The sequence below is a fragment of the Perca flavescens genome, chromosome 19, assembly GCF_004354835.1.
Source record: "Perca flavescens isolate YP-PL-M2 chromosome 19, PFLA_1.0, whole genome shotgun sequence".
Classification (NCBI taxonomy): Eukaryota; Metazoa; Chordata; class Actinopteri; order Perciformes; family Percidae; genus Perca; species Perca flavescens.
Window position 1 is genome coordinate 4,218,532 of NC_041349.1, and position 6,677 is coordinate 4,225,208.

The 6,677-nt window shown below is 39.5% G+C and overlaps 1 protein-coding gene across 1 annotated transcript in view; it reads right to left on the reverse strand.

Moving 5' to 3' along the window:
- LOC114546120 (low affinity immunoglobulin gamma Fc region receptor II-like) overlaps positions 1–6,677 on the reverse strand; it is a 1,096,214-nt gene that overhangs the window by 446,380 nt on the left and 643,157 nt on the right. The window lies entirely within an intron of this gene.

Sequence of the window (6,677 nt, forward strand, 5' to 3'; positions counted from 1 at the left end):
CGACTAATCGATTAGTTGATTTAATTGACAGAGCTGTCATTTGGAGAGGTGGTTAAGACTAGAAAAGCACAATATAAATGTAGTTAATTAACCATCTGTAAAACTGAGTTTCTCCACAATTAATCCTGCAAAAGCACCACTTTAAATCTTGTGCTTATCATAAATGTGCTCATAGGTTTCTTGGAAATGAGTAATTAAGCATGAATAAGCATAAAAAATGACTAATCGACTAAAGAAATCTTAGTCGACTGAGACCAAAACGACCGATTAGTCGACTAATCGTCTAAGAGGTGGCAGCCCTACTTTTATCTTATTATGATAAATACTTTATTTTGCTACATTTGGATTTTCAAGTTGTTACTTTTATATATTCATTGTTGTGCGTTTATTATTTTTTTTAAACAAATAAAGCCGCTCCAAATATCCAACCTCATATTGTGTGTGTGTGTGTGTGTGTGTGTGTGTGTTATATTAATATGTTAAATGTGTTGAGGAGGAGCAGAGACTGGAGGAAAGATGTGATCCTGAGATCTGAATCTGATGGAGGGTATCTGGTGTCAGCTGAAGAGACCTTTGTCCAACATGTCTCCAGGAGTTCACAAACACACTCAAACGTATTTAATGCTTCTTACAGTCAGCGTGGTCGGGGTGATGCGGACGGCGATATATATCAAGCAGCCTGGACGACTGCACAGAGAGTCTGCAAGGTTTTTGTAAAGATGCAGACGCAATACTACACACCAAAAGAGACAAATTCAGTTCTCGAAGCTGCTCTATCCTTGACCACGATCAGTATAAAAAGCCAAACGAAACATGAAACCTAGCTTAAAGGTTGCTCAGCTCTCCAAACTATCCTTTAAAACAATATGGTGATGCCCCTCCCCACCATGGTGGACCTGATTTAGAACGTGAAGAGGATTCAGGTAGAGGAAGTTTGTTTTCTGTAGAAGTGAAGCTGTTGAACCTGTTCATACATGCACTAACATTTCCCTCTATCTAATCTATCTTCTATGTACTGTTGATATAGAAACTCCCACCATGCCTGTGCTTCAGGTAACCGCAGCAGAAGCAACACAACTCACCTGGGCGGTGTCCAAGTCCTGTTGATGCAGGTCTGATGCCGTTCAACCAGACCAACACACCTGTGCTCCAGGCAACCGGCCAGGTAAAACCACACAAAGGTAATCTATACCTGGGCCAAGTTCACACTGACATTAGTCATGGATAACAAAAAGCCAAATCATTGAGCTTAATGAGCCCAAATAGTTTGAAATAGTTGAACCTGGCCCAGGTCAATGTCTCTTTTATAACAATAGGAAGTTTACAGTGAAGTCTGATTTCTCTCTCTTTATATCTATTACATGCATTTTTGATGCTGTAATTCTTCCTGCTTCTGTAACCATACCACACAGACGACAGATGTTGTTGCCTGGTGTTACTCTTCTACAGCTGCTGCCTGCTCATCAGTCACACTTACAGCATTCATGTGCTTCTCACAGGTCACTGGATGCACTCATGTTGAACAGTCACATATTTATTTACCCATGCACTTTCACTGGTAAATCGAATGCAGTATAGAGGTGGATGCCTTTGTCATGTATCATGCATTATGTATTTTTGTTTTGTTTTACTTGTTTGTTTTGTCAATGGACCTTTTTAATGTAGTGAATGAGCGCTGCATGACTGCTGGTTGTCTCTGTTAGTTTTATGTTACCTGTCTATAGGGACTGCAGATGGAAATTAGTTACTTTAACTAATTCTGGCATATTTACATGGTGTTTTTATACCAATTTTCATAAATATGCATGGTCCCTATCAAATAAACCAATAAAAAATAAAAATAAAAATCTATGCTTTCATCATACAGGGATGTTGCCAGGCATGGAGGTAAAGCTGAGGATGGTGCAGCAGCTGTGTGTTGTGTGTATAGTACTTCTCCATCCCTGACAAACCAACGGCCTTGCTATGGTGCAGTGATGTATCAAGTAGTGGTGACAAATCTTCAAGATTACCTGGAGTAGTTTTCTGTTTCTGTGCCCGACTCCTTATGGCTGGTGCTGTGGACTTCGTATTTATTGCATCACACATAAATGATGATAAAACCGTTTTGAATTCTAAATATTGAGGCTGAACTCAGATCTGATCAGGAGATTCTAATACTGACTGTGCTGTTGCTTTAAGAGATACGGGATGTTGTTCTTAGTTTAGTTACCTGTTTCAGGGCGTCTGCCTGCTGCAACAGCAGGTCAGCTGATACATGGTACACAGTATTTGCATCTTTTTTTTTTTCATGAGTTCGCTGCACACAGACAATAAAACCACAATAAAACTCCCATTCTCCAATAAAATCCTTCATAATAAAAACCTAAGCAGCATGTTTTGGGGTAAGACAGTTTAATGTGTCAAGTTGTAGGAAAGGTGCCCTTTGAGTGTGTTAACCCATCAAAACATTGACATCAGGCCTGTGTCTGAGCAGCAGTAGCATGATAAACTCCTCCTCTCTCTGATTAACACTGAATGGTCATTCCCTGTTACATGATGATCTTACTGGAATAACCGATAACAGAACAGAGTGAAAGCTGCCTCCTGCTGGCTGTCTGACAGCTTTACATCATGCTTGCTTTCTTCTCAAAGCCTCAGCATACCATTTGCATAATGTATGCATCATCCGATCATCTTTATTTTTTTTTTTTCCTACCACGCTCTTCTTTATTATTTTTATTATAGAGCAATATTTTTTTATACACAGTATGTTACATTCAGATTTAGAATTACATTGAGTGCATTAATGGTTGCCCCACCGTGACCATTCACCCTGTTTTAGTGAGATCATCTTTATTTATTAAAATGGAAGACTATTATATATGTATGCGTGTGTGGATGAATTTACTCACTCAAGGGTGAAAAGGTAACATATATCTTAATTGAGCTCAGTGTGTCATTGGAAGTCCCACGCTCTTTAATATATGATGGTGCCTGACTACTAAGAGCTTTATAGGTCAGGAGAAGAAGTTTAAAATCAATTCTGGATTTGACAGGAAGCCAAACCAGATAATAAGGAATTACAATTGTCCACAAATGCATGGTGTCATAAACCTGGCTCTTTGTCATGGCAAAAACTTGGAAGAGACACAAACATGCCAATAAATCAGGTTATTTTATTTCCTGTGGATATATATATATATATATATATATATATATATATATATATATATATATATATATATATATATATATATAGAGAGAACTCCTACCTGATGTCATCACTGGGCTCATCTCTACGTGATGCCATTGCCGACCTCATGTCTGTCTCATTCAAAAGCTGGTTTGCAGGTTTGTGCAGACAAACCTGCACACTGAGCACTGACTGACTTCAGTCTACTTTATTAACTCTTTCCTCTCTGCACCGTCACACTATACTCTTATTAAAGGTCCCATGGCATGAAAATGTATATATATTTCCATGTTTTGATTCTTGTTGAATAAAATATTCCCCAATGTTTACCCTCACTGAGACAAATGTCAGTTCCAAAGAGACACTTTAACCCAAGATTTCAAGTTGTTGGATCGAAATATTTATCTTCTTCTCCTACATACTATAAAACTATCAGTGTTTGAGCTCTGATAGAGATGCTGAGTGAGTTAAAGACTTTCCATTGAAATGATCGTCTGGAGAACAGAGTGAAAGCTGCCTCCTGCTGGCTGTCTGACTGCATTACATCATGCTTTCTTTATCTCAAAGCCTCAGCACATGATCGACATCTTTCTTTATTAACACTAGACACTTTTATATTAGCCACACGTGATGCAAATCAAACACCATTCAGAAATATGAGAAAGAAAAAATGCAGTTGATTCAAAACTTCACAAAGATAAATACAGTGTGATTTAATAAATATTCTACAAAAGGACTAATAAAATGGGTGTAATCAGATATTATTTTAGTTTAGTTTTTGAAGATTGTCCACAGCCCAATATTAGATATCCTGATCCACCCTCCACACCAGATGGTGGCGGTAATTCGCCAAGAAGAAGAAGACACCTGCTGCCACGTTACTTCTCCAACAGATGCATGCTGGTTGTGACTAACATGATCCTCCACTTCAGGTTCAGACAGGTGAGTTCAACAACACGCTCTCTGTGATGGATGGTACTGTTCAGAGGAAGGTTGCTAGGAAACGTGTGTGTGCCCATGTGCACTAAGAACAAAAGCTGCACTGTCTCTTTCTGCTCTGTGTGTGTGTGTGTGACACGTTTTAAGCACTTTTTATCAACGTTTTTGGCAATTTTTTCCCAAGCATTTTGCGCTTTTTTGTTGCTTTATCGAGGGGGTTAGTTTTGAAGATTAAGATCCTTTATGTTTAACATTAAACAACTCAGAAATCACCATCACCAAACCCACCAGACTCCATGTAAATAATAGGGGTGGGGGAAAAAATCGATACAGCATAGTATCGCGATATTTTTCGTGGCAATTCTGTATCGATACACAGACACCAAGTATCGATCTTTTATGACATATGTGTTGGTCAGTTTGTCTGCTTGACATCACATTTTGCAGCAATAGAATTGAAGTGAGATGAACAAACAGAGAAATGTATCTTTTTTAGATAAAGCAGATGTTGACAAAATTGGCCTTTCGGTACATCATTTGAAATTGGGAAAAATCTGAAGTTGGAAAAAAGGTAATACATTGCAATATTGCAGAATATTGCAATATGTTTAAAATCGCAATAATATCGTATCGTTACATAAGTATCGTGATGATATCGTATCGTGAAGCCTCTGGTGATTCCCACCCCTAGTCTCCACCCACAGCAGCAGCCAACGGGTTCGGCCATCGCAGACCTGCTCCCTCCTTACCCCCGGGCTTCTGGCTGGACCATGTCGTACCTTCTGGAGAAGGCAGCACCACCAACAACCTTCGTCATACTTCCCCAGCCCTTGTGTCCTCGCTCCTGTTTTTTGGCGTCCTCCTCCCCACACCTCCTTCCTTTCCTTTTTTTTAAATAAACCTGATTTTTTTGAACGTTGCATTTGGGTCCGTTCTGTATCCCAGCGTAACAACCTCCTTCCTCGTCACCTGTCACTGTTCGAGTTATCAGGAAATGTTTTTTTTTTTATTGTGTATTTGAACATCAGGAAATATTAGGTAAAAACAAACTTATGGAACAGCACACATCACAATGAACACAATAACAGGTTGTGAACAGCTGTTATCAGAATCTCAGTATCATCTAGCTCAGCGGGGGTCCTCAGTGTGTTTTAGGCCAAGGACCCCTAACCTGAAAGAGACACAAGCAGGGACCCCCGACTACATATATTGTATGTTGCAAGATAAACTAGGCCAACCATAATGTTTGGTATGGTGCCCTGCAATACTAAGCTACTATTTATGTATTCATATATCATCATGTTTTAATGTCAAACATACATGTGGAAGGCACAGTGAGTCCATTAGCTGAACTGTATCTGTGGATGGCTAGCATAGTGGCTAATAGTTATCGGCTGTTTTTCTTTTTACGAATAGGCCGATTTATCTATTCCAATAAAATGTTGCATTCATGTTAGTGTATTTTTTGGGTCTATTTCAATTTTGGGGGAAGAAACTTTCCAAAAGGTATTAAACAATAATTTAATGACTCTGCAATGACTCTGAGGACCCTCTAGGGGTCACTGACCCCCTGTTGAAGATCACTGATTGGGTGAGGAGTGGGGCACAGCTGGACAGCCACAAGATATATGCAGATAAATGAATCCACACCTTTGAGAATCTACTGAACCTGCACGTCTTGGGACTTTAGTGTCATTTACTAAATTATGAAACTCGTAATGCAACATTAGCATTATGGAGATGTTACTGTAAATGGACTGCAGTTCTATCGTGCTTTATTTAATCTTATTGACAACTCAAAGAGCTTAACACACTATTCACACACTGATGTCTTGCCCAAGTACACTTGGACATGTAGACTGCAGGGCCCACTGACCTTCCAGTTGGTAGATGACCACTCTACCGCCTGAGCTGCCCCCGAGGTCTTTGCTATGACAACTTGACATTAACCAAGACAACATAAAAAAATGTCATAGCGGTAGAGTTTAGATTCTCTGCCCGAGCCCAAGCCCAAAGTTGTCTTCGTTAGCTGTACAGCTGACTCAGCCCCGGGGTGCAAGGAGCCAAACCTGGAAAGGGCCAGAGGGCCAGAGGGCCACGTGGACCGGGGAGAGCTTCAGATCTGTTAGGATGGAGATGGAGCCAACATTAGTATCTCTTATCAGCAGTGATCCACTGCAGCACTCAGTTTCCAGTTTATTAGGTACAGCTAGAATGAAGTCTAATACAACAGTAATGCAATGCATCCTCGAACATCATAACTGTCATGAATAATGTTCAGTTTGTGTTAATTCAACTGTGTAATTGTTTTGGAGGATGTAGTATGTGTGGCTTTTTAACTGAATTGTGTTACAGTGACAGGTCTTTGTATTTATCGACCTTGTTTATACCAATGAGATAAATAACTAGTAGTAATGTGTTTACTTGCTTAAGAGCTTGAATTTCATATCATGTGTATTACAGAAGTTATTTCTAATAACCATCTTATGTTAATAAGTTAACCTTCTGTTGCTGCTCTTGCAAAATGTATGCAGATTCAGCTGTCCTGTAAGACCCACCCTCT